Source organism: Neopsephotus bourkii, unplaced genomic scaffold (assembly GCF_033783945.1).
Source record: "Neopsephotus bourkii isolate Nb327-2 ecotype Australia unplaced genomic scaffold, CSIRO-AGI_Nbou_v1 NB_1589, whole genome shotgun sequence".
Lineage (NCBI taxonomy): Eukaryota > Metazoa > Chordata > Aves > Psittaciformes > Psittacidae > Neopsephotus > Neopsephotus bourkii.
Window position 1 is genome coordinate 7,344,961 of NW_026902065.1, and position 11,543 is coordinate 7,356,503.

Below are 11,543 nucleotides of genomic sequence, written 5' to 3' on the forward strand. Positions count from 1 at the left end.
TTGTTGAATCCACTTGAGTTTGTGGAATGATATTGAATTTGGTAATAAGACATGAGACCCAACTTTAAGCCACAGATCTGTTTTATTGTGGTCACTTGGCCACATTTGCACACTGTGGCACAGGCACACAAAATCTTTCCTGACATGAGAGTATAGAGACTTCAGTGAACCTTAGATTATTTGACTCTGGTGTTAGCCTGCTTGGATGTTCACCATTCTGTAACATTGCCTACCCTGTCTGGCAAAAAAAAAGATTGTTTGGAAACACATCTGTTCTCACAAGCCCCTTTTCCAAAATAAAATAGACAAGAGTGTCAGTAAAGAACAACAACCAAAACATTTTTCCTCTTCAGATCTCACAAGGTTTTAAAAGCAAACACGTAAGTTTATGTCTTCTGAGTCCATTGATCTCTTGTACTTCTTAGTGCAACTCCATATCATGCGTCAAAGTACTTCCTTCTCTTATTCCTATCATGTCAGTGTCTGAGGTAATGTACTGAGTCATAATGTTAATTTAGCAACTGAACTATTTTCTGACTCTATTAAGACCACTCCAAACAATGTATTTTAGCAATCTGAAAAGAAGACTTTCTGAAGAATAACTCCTGCTCATTTAAATTTAGTATTCAGTGAGCATTAGAAGATTGATCCTGCCATGGGCCACAAAGTATCCCACACTTTAGACTCAGGAGTGTACTTAGGTACTTCACCCTTGTGTTTTCATAATTGCTGTGCCCTTATTAGTCCTCCTCACACAGTGAGATAACTAGTACAATAGTGCAGTCACTGACTACCCTACACCCTCATGGCAAGGAAACTTTCACAATCCTCCTTGCTATATCCAAAATTCAGGGAGTATAACTCTGCTTGTGTGTTCCATTCAAGTGTCAGCCACAAGCTGAGTCCTTAAACCTCACTGAATTTGCCTAATTCCCAAGGCTTAGTGATTTCAGCACATGGCATGAATCTGAAGTCAAACTTACATCTCATGTCTCTGGTAAGCCACTATGCACTAAAATTAGGCAGAGGTTTTTCTCATAAATGGAATTGGTAACAGCCTGTGCTCAGTGCCATGCAATTTCCAACGCAGTGTTGCAAAGAAACGCACACGGAAGATTACCTCAGTGATTAAAACTCAGCCAGTCGGAAGCCTTCAGGTCTGCAATATCATTCAAACTGACAAAATAAAAATGTTTGACCTGATCTGTCACATTACAGCACTCAGCATCTATTTATGACAGTCTGACTTCATCCTATCGGACAGCTTCTCACACTTGAAGGGCCGTTAGGAAGTCCTGCACTGTCTCTGTAGGTATTTAGCCCGTAGTGCTGGAAGAGTGGTTCTGAACCACAGCCGCAGCTCTTCATCTGAGAGTAAATTAGAAAAGTAATTTGAGGTTCACAGAGCCAGGATTATGGAAGCACCACAAGTGCTTATGACACTAACAAAGCAAAAGCCCATTTTTAAGTATAACTGAGACCAGAAGTCCAATCCCTATTTTCTTTCCTTAGAAAATGGAACTTGGGTTTTCCAAAATGCTCATCATAAAGAAATCAAGTTCTGATTTATCAGGTCACCCAAACTGCCACTTGAGATAAATATCTAAAGTTGAGAAGCAATATTTATTTAGATCTGGATGATAGGCTGAGGAAATGTTTTTTTTCCTTGCAAGAAGTACACACTTACATCCATGCATCCCAAACGACAGCTGTGTCAGTCTGATCCAGCATCTTTTTCATGGAACAAATAATTTTGTTATTGCCTTCCAAACTCCTATTTCCACCTGATCCCTTGCTACCTACCTTTCTCTTTTATTCAAAACTGACTTGCCATCTCTCCTGCTGATAGCTGTCAGCTCTTTAACACATGGGGAAGTTGGGCTATGGGCTTCACCAGTTTCAAAATGTGCAAGAATGCTGTATTAAGGTATCTTTTCCCTGGCCTGCTGAGCCTTCTCAAGCAGTTAGTGATGAATAAGTTGAGGGACAAATCCTTCTGCTACTCTAGATGGGCAGGGAAAATCTGCTGCTTTCATGCTCTTTAATTTTTGGCACTTGTCACAACAATGCAAATTGCATCAAAGTAGACAACTAGTAACCAGTTCCGTATTTTAACAGCATTTGGTTATATGTATCTGACACATTGAGACTAGACATGTTTGTGTAAAAAAACCCACAGCAAAGCATCTCAGGAGGATGAGAAGCTTGGAAATTACTTGTCTGCAGGTTATTGATTCACTGCTGGTAATTTGTACTAGTTACCATCAAACTGGGTCCCTGGCTGTGGCGGCTGCGTGGTAGCAGCTGTGATTGTGGTTGCTGCAGCCTCAGGTTTCCTTACTCATAGGCAGAGGAGAGGTCTGCTCCATCTCACAGCCCCTGGCCTTCATCCACACTGGGAGATGTCTCAGCATCCCAGTGACATATGCAGCTGAGCTCAGGGGCCAGATAGGTGTTTTATGTGATCACCACTGGGAATAAAACTGAAGTATATGCCTTTTAAGGGACTTTTGTGTGTGTGTGTGTGTTTTTCTTGTTTTCAGATCTGACTCATGTTTGGGAAAGAAAAAAAAAAAAAAGAAAATACCCACATATAAGCATCAGCTCCTTAACTCATAGGAGTCAGTTTGCTATTGACAATTTTCCCTGCTGTCATGTTGGGACCAGAAATCATAGGCACAACAGCTAAAATTGGAGTGAAAGACATATGTTCTCTCAACTTTGAACTACTTTAATAAACAAACCCTAAACATGAACTACCAAAAATAGTGTGTATGAACTATTGGTGGAAGTGGAAGAATATCCATGCTATAGAAGGAGAAAATTAACGATCCCTTCAAAATTCTAATTCAGATATAATCATGACAGCTGCTAAATTATACATGAAAGACAGTAAAAACAGGAATAATTTCAATATGGTCCACAAACTAGTTCACATCCTTCTCAGTTTCTAAATAGTTAAATGGACTGTTCTTTCAGCTGGCTTACAAAGGGTAAATACAGATTCATGCTATACCTGTGCACTCCTGCTAATCAGGTGTTAGTCCTCCTTAGTCCTCCTACTCTACAAATGAACAGGTGGTGAACTGGCATTCAGCACATTTGAAACTTTGTTCAGTTGCAAACACTTGAGAACAATTGCTCAGTGTTAGCTTCAAGCAGATTAACCAATGTTTGTCTGGTTTTGTTTTTCCAACATAGAAAAAAGAAGAAGGGAAAAAAGAAAAAGAAAGAAGAAAAAAGGGAAAAGGAAAAAAAAAAGGAAAAGAAAAACCCAGCTGGTTAATCACAGTGCTCCAAATGCAATAATAAGTTATCAATATACTTATGTGAGAGTTTTAAAGCCTGCTTCTTATGAAAGGAATATTGTCTCTTCTCTATTTTCATTCTAGTGGAAAGATCTGATTTGTGCCTATTCAGTGAATTTTGGGTATGATAAATAAATAGTTAGAAAGCTCTAGATATTTTATGCTGATCTTTCTCTTTCTAAGGACAAAGTAACCAGATTTAAATGGTCTCTAGATATGAAGAGTCTGGGGAAGGTCACAGTGTTTATATTAAGGAGAAGCAGACAGGTTAATTGACTAGAGACTAAAACATGAAGCCTTTAACAAATGGATTGCAGAAATCATGCCTGACATAGCTGTTAGGGGTTTATACCTGCCAGACCAGCACATTTTCCCTTCTCCCTGGAGGAGATTTAAGCAGAAATGAATAGAGAATAAGTCTCTACCTAGCCATAAAGAAGTAAGCCAGCACCTGAAACAAAGGTGAAAACTAAGCCCACTTGGTTTCTTACCTGGAATTGCTAGAGCGTACATTTTGCCTTCTTCAGCACTTGCTACAGGCATTTTGCTTCTTCTCAAACAGGAATGACTGCAAATCATAATGCCTAGATACAAGCCCAAATACACTTATAAATCTGAAGGGGAGGAAGAAGACTAAGATGGACCTAATGTTGAATGCCGTTAACTTGTTTCAATCAGCTATACAGTTTGGATATTAGTCTTCTAGTTCCAACACAGTGCTATTTTAAAATTATCCTCTCTTATTTCTTTAGTATTAGTCCTCACTTGTGGTACAATTGTATGGGTTCATTGCATTTTACAGCTTCCAGAAGATAGATTCCCTTCCCAGAGGACAGTACAGTACACTGGAATTCATATCAGTTCAACTGCACACATAAAAAATAATAGAGTACACATAGCCTATGAGGAATGATTCACAAATAAGCTAAGCTAAAATGAGAGTCTAGGTAAAGAAGGGATATGAACAGTGAAACTTAAGAGTAAATGAAGGCAGGAAATGAGTGGGTGTAAAATTAAACTGAAGCAGAGTTGTAGGTGATACTGTGGAATTTTGCTGAGCTTGGCAAGCAAGAATGAAGAGCTTAAATGTAATGCAGCAAGTCACCAGACTCAGTGAGGAACTTTAAAGCAGGCTTTTTACACTGCATAGTAAAGTAGTAATGTACCTTCTGCCATGGAATTTGGAGACTGGACTTCTGCAGAAAAATTCCCATAGAGGTATTGTTCTGGTTAGTCCAAAATAGAAACAAACATGCTGGCACTCTTGTCAGTTCAGAATTTTTCAGGTCATATGAATTATGTTTGTGTGTGTATTATTTTTTTAATTTTGTTTGTTTGTGTTTGAGGTTTTTTTTGTTGTTGTTGTTTTGTTTTTTGTTTTGGGTGGGTTTTTTGTTGTTGTTTTTGGTTTGGGGTTGTTTTTTTTTAGTTACTTTCTTTTTTAGAATACATTCTTAGTTTCGTCATGTAGAGTATCCTAACAAGATATTCACAGATGTAGATCCCAATAGTCCATGCATTCCATACTAAGCTTAAGCCAAAAGTTACTATAGTGTATAAAACACCCTGCCCATTTTGTGTAATTGTGCCACAATTGTTGAGAAAACTCCAGCTTTTTATATCTTGTTATAGCTTGTGGCTTGAGAGATTCAGATTCAAGTTCAACCTTTGCCTGACTTTCAGGTCTGAAGCAAGTGTCTCTGCTTTACTGTTCGAGAATCCACAGAGTTGAAATGCTGCAGCAATTTTTCTTCTGTGGTGTCACCAACAGATGGTCTATCAAATATTTACAATTTAAACCAATTGGAGCTACTGCCAAGTGCTTTTCTTGCTAAAATATGTTTTATAATATATTATTGAATTATCTCTAAAAACCAAGCACATAATTAAACCCTTTGAATTGGTACAATACGTCTGTTCAGTCCTTCAGTCCTTTAAGATGTGATATATATCCTAGCAGCTACATGAAAGATTCAAAGGCTATGGTCCATTTACAGCACAGACTGCTTCTTATTTAATCTTCCATCACTAAGACAACTGTCCTCCTGGAAAGAAGGAAACTATGTTATCATTAAATCACAGTTTTACAGGCATGTTTTTAAATAATTGAACAGCCAGGCTGTCACAAAAGAATAATCATGTATAGATATGAAACTCTGTGTAACATTTTGTATCCAAATATTGAAAGGAGAAGTGAAGAGGAATGGTTTTACTTGTTTTCATGATTAAAATTTCTGAGAGCCCATCATACAGATGACTGAAGACCAGCAATTAACAATGCCTTTGTTTTTTTTAAAGACAAAAGAAATTGTCTTTAAAAATTCAGACAAATGCAACCATAAATCTGCAGTGCAATTTTACATACACTTTACTTGCAGCCCATGAACGACACAGTTTATTGCATGATTTATAAAATGCTGCCAGTAATATAATAATTTCAGTATGTTTCAATAGAATTTATTTCAAAGTTATGTGAAGATGAAATTCACAGTCAGAAATGTGTTTTAAGTAGGGCTGGCCAGGGCACAGAATCAAGAAGTATTGAATGAAAAAGTTAAAACTAACAATTCCACAACCACATCTGTCCACTAGGATCTAAGCAATCAAACTTTTATCAGACCTTTCAGTTATGCATATACAAACCTGCATATGCCAGTAACATGAAAATTAATTTTCCTAGAGGCTGCTTCAACTGGTAGCTGGTACAAATACTTGTTTTCATGAATTCCTTGTATTTTGTATAACCACACTCTTGTCTTCCTTTGGATTTCTACTTGTTATTTTGCTTTGCTTTCTTCCTCAGCTTTGTCTCTGAGTTTACTTACTTTTATCTGCTAGAAACAAAATATTTACATTTCTGCTTGGGAAAAATATTCATGGAATGGATCGAATCTTAAGATTTGCTGTCCTTTTGTTTCTTCTGCTTCTAGAAGTGATTCATCCACCTGCATAAGAAGTGGAAAAATCCTGACTGTCATTCGCATCCTGTTCTAGAAATAAGGCCCAACTGAGGTCACTTGAATAACACTAATGAAGAAGAGGAAGGACAAGGGCAGAGATGAGAAAATGAATTTACATTAATAAATTTCAAATAAATATTTAAGGTTTACACAATTTCTGCTCTGTAGACAAGATTTATGTGGTCTTTAAATGCAATAATAAACTTACACACACTAGAAATTAAACTCCTGGTTATACTCATAATGTAAAAGCAGCTCTGATCACTGCTGTTGAAGGAATGGTGGTTGAACAATGACAAGAATAATTATCCTAAAATGTACACCTCTAGCTAGAACCGTTACCTGTAGCTTAAAGCCAGCAATGTAGAATTCATCTGAGATGAAAGCCAGCATCTTTTGCAAAGTAACTGAGACAGATGGGCTGACTCTGCAAGTTCATTCAAGGGGTAGCCTCCTACATAGAGAGACTACAATGAGCTACCTAGAACAGGAAACTTGTTTGGTATTACTTATGCATTCTTCAGTTCCGAAAAATAAAATGTAATTTAAAGGCAGAGCCTGAAATAAATTCAGAGGCATTGGTTCTTCTGTGGACTAGTAACACAATGCTCCACTTTACAGCATGAAAGACAAAAATAAATAAATAAATAAGCAAACGAATAAATGAATAAATAAATGAAATGATAATAAAAAAAATAATCCTGTAGTGGACTACTTTCTTGTATGAAATGTTTTAAAAGTGAAAAATTCAGAGAGGTTAAGATTAGTTGTTTGAATAGAGAATCTTTTAGGAAGAACTTGGAAGAGAAAAGGGGTGACTTTTACCTCTGGGAAAAGCAGGGGGAAGGAATAGACAGAGAGAGTCATTTTGTTCTTCTCTGCAATCTAAGATGTCAAAGATCTCTCACCTCATTTGCACACCAACTTTGGTATGACTTTTCCATAAAGTTTTTGGCAGCTTTATAACACATATACAGATAGGAAAAGTAATGTCACTGCTCCAGCAATTATGCATCATATATATACCCACTTCTGCAGGAGCTGGTCCTGCTAAGTTATATTTTCTGTTTTAAAATGGAGTTGAAGAGTTTTGAAGTCGAAGAAGGCATTGTCTGCCTGGTAACAAGTGCTTTCTGTGTCATCCTGATTTATCTCATCTGCCACATGCAACATTAATTTCAGCCCAAATTAGACTTTGTTTTCTCACTGTTTTAATTAATTTGATAGTCTTTCATCTTAGCTATTTGTTTCAGGAGCTGGGGCTTTGCCCACAATACTTTGAAGTGTCACTTCTGCTTATAAAATAGTACACTTGATTCTTTTTGCCCGTGGGTCAAAAATAGGGGGGAAGGAAGTGTCTCCTCTCACCAGTTCAGAAGTACAATGTGTCAGTAGCTTAGGGGGTTCATTTGTGTTTGGGCACTCATTCTCACCACCAGCTGCATTGCATAAAGGCATTGCTGCATTGCTCATAGGTTTGTTTATTTTTAGAAGGATATTGACAGCTTGAAAGCTCTTCAGGGGGAAATATATATCCAGGAAGCAGTGTTAAATATGACTGCATCCTTTCTCAATCTTCTGAAGTTTGCTGTGCTTTTGGCACCTACACAGCTTGCTCAGGTATACAGACAGCTATGGCTCTGCCAGTCCTCAGAGAAAGAGGTGAAAAATGCATTATTAATAATCTGGGTATCTTTTAGTTTCTGTTGAAATTCCCCCCTACCTGCCTGTGCACCATGAGTAATTTCACATGGGCCAGTGAATAAATTCCATTGCCAGACATTTGAGCTAGGCTTCCTGAGTTATAGCACAACTTTAAAAAAAAACAACCCAACTCACACTCCAAAACTGAGGCTTACAAAAAGAAGATATGCTTTTTTTTTAGTCTGATGGCATAGGACTTTACTTTGGCAAGTTTTGTCTTCCACCAGGCTCTTTTGTGTTGAAATATAAAATTCTATTTTAAAGAGAAAGAGATTTACGGTGTTTAAGAAAAAAAATAATTACAAATCCTACCTGATTTTTTATAGCAGTGACAAGAAACAAGAATTTCAAAAAGGGTTTCATTTCTGGTATTCATCTGAACAGAGTCACAGTTGATCAAAAAGAAAAGGACATAACTGGCGAATATTTTATCAATTCCTTAATTTATTTTTTGGGGAGGGGGAAATTGCTGGTCTATTCTTACACTGAATTTATGAGATGACATTTTGAAGAAAATATCAAAAATGTTTCTGTCATTTGGCTGAGACCTTGTCACTTAAATCTGTGCTAAATTACAGCAGCAGGATCACTGCCAAAAGTTTATCTTCCTCCTTACCACAGTACTTTCTCATTCCAGCCAGCCATTTTCAGGTGCTGAATTTAAACCAAAATCACTAAAGTATTTCTGAAATCTCAGAAGAACATGAGGAGTATTCTCACTCATATTTCTGATCAGATAATTTGTCTCTGCTTAGGAGTCTGTCAGATAATGTGATAATGCTGACACTGGATGCATCTGCCACCTCTACCTTCATAATCCTTGCCAGTTACATAACTAAAACCAGATAAGTTGTAGCAATGGGGCTTCTCATGTATAAATCCACAAATAGCTGATAATAGCAAAAGAAAACCTGTTTATAAGGGTGTGTGCAGAGAGAGAAAAGTAAATTATGGAAAATGAGTTGCAGAAGCTTAAATATTTGTAATCATACAGACGTGATACCAGTGAAATGCAGTATGAACACTCCATTCAGGCACTGATGTGTAATGCAGTATTCCTCTGAGGTGCATGTTGATAACCAACGTGGAAGTTACATGCTTTCCTTCCATTAGACATACTATGAAGCACAGCATGACAAAATCACTGCCTGAAATGTCCTTTTTTTTTCCAGTCTTTCAGTTCAGCTGAGTTCCTTTATTCACAAGCAGGACAAGTTGCACAGCAGCAGCTGGAGCTGCAGATCTGGCCACACACACTGCTAATTTCTGGGAACACTCCTGTTGGCAACAACACTTCTGTCTCTTATCATAGGCAGTGAGAAAAAAATGTCTTGCTTATACAGAAGCATAAGTCAAGTAATACACCTATCTTTCCCTATTTGCCTGCTTCTGGATATATTCCAGTTTTATAGCAAGTGTGTTACTCTTAGAGGTTATTCAATGCTCTATCTGTACTTTGAGAAACTGGAACAAAAAAAAATAAAGGTCTGTAAAGAGGATTGTAGGAAAAAAAAAAAAAGTTGAGTCATTGACTGATATTTAAATACCAGTTTCAAAAATTCATGGGATTTGACTCATTAAGGAAAAACACTAGAGCCAAAGACATTAACCAGCCAAGAGGTCAACAAGTAATACAGACAATTTCAGAAAACTTAAAATGCTTTGTTGAAATAGAAAGTTTTATAGGAAATGACCATATGCTCAGATATTTTCTATATTTTGCTAGCACTGTTTGACATACCAAAAAGATATGTGTTTTAAGAAAATTACTATTTTTTTAATGAATGTAAGGAAAATTGAGATTTTCTCAAAAAAAAAAATTTCAAGTTTTAGAGCAACACTTTGTGGTGTTTTAAATATGTGTATCCCCAGTGCAAATGGCACTTTGACGATTTATGTGTGATAAATATATGACCAGCATTTTGTGACCTAGGCTGCACACCCATAATTGGCAAGATCGTTTAAAATACTTGCAGGTTTTGTTAGTGATTTTGGATGAGCATCTTGTAACTATTTATCATAACTGTAGGAGCAGGCAGGACCCTTTACTGCCCTTTCTTATCTTATTTCCACTTCTGCTCTTTCTTGCAAGTTAAGCTGTTTATCTGGCAAATTAAATAATACTTCTCTTCATATTCAGAGTCTTCTATAACATGAGATGGTATGGTTTCCCCTGTAGAATAATGAGTTTTTAGAAAAATGTTAGGCAGAGAGAGCATACATCATATCACTGGCATTACTGTGAATGAGAAGAAACAGACAATAGGCATCCACTTTTATACAGTGATGGAGTGTAACTAGTTTGTCACTAAGCTTATCATCTTATAAGCCAGTTTTTAGGAATCAAAGGTAGTATAAGCTCTCTCATGCAGATCACATTCAAATAAGTCTGCTGAACTTTAATATCCCTATTGCTTAATCACCATGTCATTATACTGTTTACAGATAAGGCTTCAAATGATCATATCAGCTGTAAACAGCAGAATTACCACAGATGGCAACAGGCACTTTGATATCTTTGGTGCTTCTTCCTTGAGGGCTGCAATATGGGTTTCATTTTATGCATCTTTTACTGTGTCTTACTTGGGAAAAAAAAAAAAATCAAACTATTAACAGGGTGAGAAAGGAGGGTTATTAGAGGAGATGAAATGATTAAGGAACATATTTCTCTGACGTGAATTGTACTTTTAATTGCAAAAGAGCTAGTTCAAAAATACCAGTGAGTTCTTTCTTACATTTAACTCTGATATTTTTATAGTCCTAGGAACACAATGCTCTGGGATAGTCTGTACAGATCTTTTAACTCCTTTGAAGAGATGGCAATGAAATTTATATATACAACACATATCTGAATAGTCTATCCATATTTTCTCTTCCTTCTCCTTTTCAGCTACATGTTAGTATATTTTGGAGCACAGAGATATGCTTGATTTATCTATAAAAAACACATACCAGTTTTCAAAATATGCTTTAACTGTCACATAGTTTCATCTGCTTCATAATGTCAAGCAAATATACACAAGTATCTATCATATATATGCACACACACATATATATTATATATAGTTTAAATATATTCACTTTTAACATGGAACTTGGAAAAACAGAGCAAGGAACAGTGTAAAAAGAATGCTTAATAGAACTGCATGATCTGTCAGATAAACTATCAGCAGCGAATACTTCGTGAGATCTAAAACAAACGTTGGGAAATTCAGACTTAAGTGTGATTCTGTTAAAAGCAAGCAAACAAACAAACAAAACAAAAACAGCTGGGAAAGCTCATATTCATATGTGATTTGAAGAAAAGTAGAGTTCACATCATAGTCAACAGCAGCTCATTTGCTGTTCTAAAATAAGTATATTAAAAAAATCATGCTGTATGTATGCTACTGAGCCTGTTCTGGTAATATATTTTTAACCTTCAGAAACTCAACTACAAAAAATAATATCCTCTTGTAGACAACTGATGAACGCTTCAAGTGATGGACACTTCAGAATGGGTTTCCTGGCTTCGGATTGCTGGGTGGTTACAATTTAGAGCAAGATAAATTCTCTGCCTTAAACTGAATGC

General features: G+C 36.5%; 1 long non-coding RNA gene across 1 annotated transcript; it reads right to left on the bottom strand.

Annotated features, from left to right (window-relative positions):
- Positions 1-281: 281 nt before the first annotated feature.
- Positions 282-6,723, bottom strand: LOC133222237 (uncharacterized). The gene is made up of 3 exons (XR_009728239.1): positions 6,611-6,723; positions 6,134-6,253; positions 282-1,368 (listed from the first exon to the last, which is right to left on the bottom strand). It is a non-coding gene; the product is annotated as an uncharacterized LOC133222237 (long non-coding RNA).
- Positions 6,724-11,543: the final 4,820 nt, after the last annotated feature.